Source organism: Arachis ipaensis, chromosome B04, assembly GCF_000816755.2.
Source record: "Arachis ipaensis cultivar K30076 chromosome B04, Araip1.1, whole genome shotgun sequence".
Classification (NCBI taxonomy): Eukaryota; Viridiplantae; Streptophyta; class Magnoliopsida; order Fabales; family Fabaceae; genus Arachis; species Arachis ipaensis.
In genome coordinates, this window is record NC_029788.2 from 97,535,720 (window position 1) to 97,537,165 (window position 1,446).

The window sequence follows — 1,446 nt, forward strand, 5'->3', positions numbered from 1 at the left end:
AATTTCATCAAATTTTTAATTAGATATTTATAATTTAAAAGTTTAATTTGTAATTAAATTCTTATATTAGATAAAAATTTGTAGTTAAATTTTTATATTAAGCTAGTTATTATTTTTTAGGAACACACAATAATTTTAAAATACTAACTTTTAGAATATTCCATAATTCATCTTACGTCAAACATAAAAATAAATATTTCAAAAAAAAGTATTTTTTAAAAAAAATAAGGACTTAATTAAAATTTTTTATCTAATATAAAACCTAATACTAAACTTTTGAATTATAATAAATTAATTCAATATTTGATAAAATATAAAAACAAATCTAACCGAATAATTAAACTTCATGTGTTTAGAATTAAAATATTGATTTATTTCTTAATATTTAAGCCAAGTTTCAGTTTCATCTATAATGTGTGAAACATCCTATCAATTTCTCATTCTCATTATCAATTTCTCTTTACTATAATTGTGCAAAAAATAGTTAGTACTACTTTCTTACATACCCCACTAGCTTTTAATTAATATACAGTTTTGAATGCCATATGACATATCATACATGACATTTTTTCTCCATCTCTCTGGTCGTGCATCTTTATTCATCTGTATATGCATTGTATCTTAGCTTCACCATGTGAATTCTCAATTTTCTTTCTCTCTGTCTATGACAACATTTTATTCACAAGCGTTGCTAATTATTAAGCATGAATGCAAATTGCAATGATCTCTTTAGTTGTTGAAACAAGAGATGATGCAAAATTCTTTCAATTTTAAATATACAATAACGTTATGGAAACAATAATCTATAAATAATAAAAAAGCTAATAGTTAAATCCGTCCTAAAAGATCACTCATTCTTCAATTTAGTTCTCAAAAGATTTTTTTTAGTCATATTAGTCCTTAAAAGATAAAATGTAAGTCAAATTGGTCATTCCATTAGTTAGATGATAACGGCATGATGACGTGTCACGTTAAGTGCCACGTGGCATGATGACGTAGTAAGTTAATGCCACGTATCACAACATAGTTAGTTGACGTGTCAGGTCAGTGATACCTAGCATGCCATGTGTCACTTGATGTGTAAAAAAATTATTTATAATCAAAATAGTCCCTGAAAATTTAGACGTAAGTCATTTTCATTCTTAAAATTTTAAAAATTAATCAAATTAGTTCCTTATTTAAATTTTTTTTAATTTTTTCTTCAGAATATTAAATCTAAAGTATTTTTTATAGTACTAATTTTAATATTATTTTTTAGACCTTAATAAATAAAATTTTTTTTACATAAAATAATAAAAATAATTAAATTATTATAAAGTTATTTTGTCATTTGTATTTTAAAATTTTATATTTTTAAATTATAATTTTTTATAGTAAAATTTTTTTATTTAAACAAGTTTATCAAATTATTGTTGATTATATATTTAAAAATTTATATTTTAAATC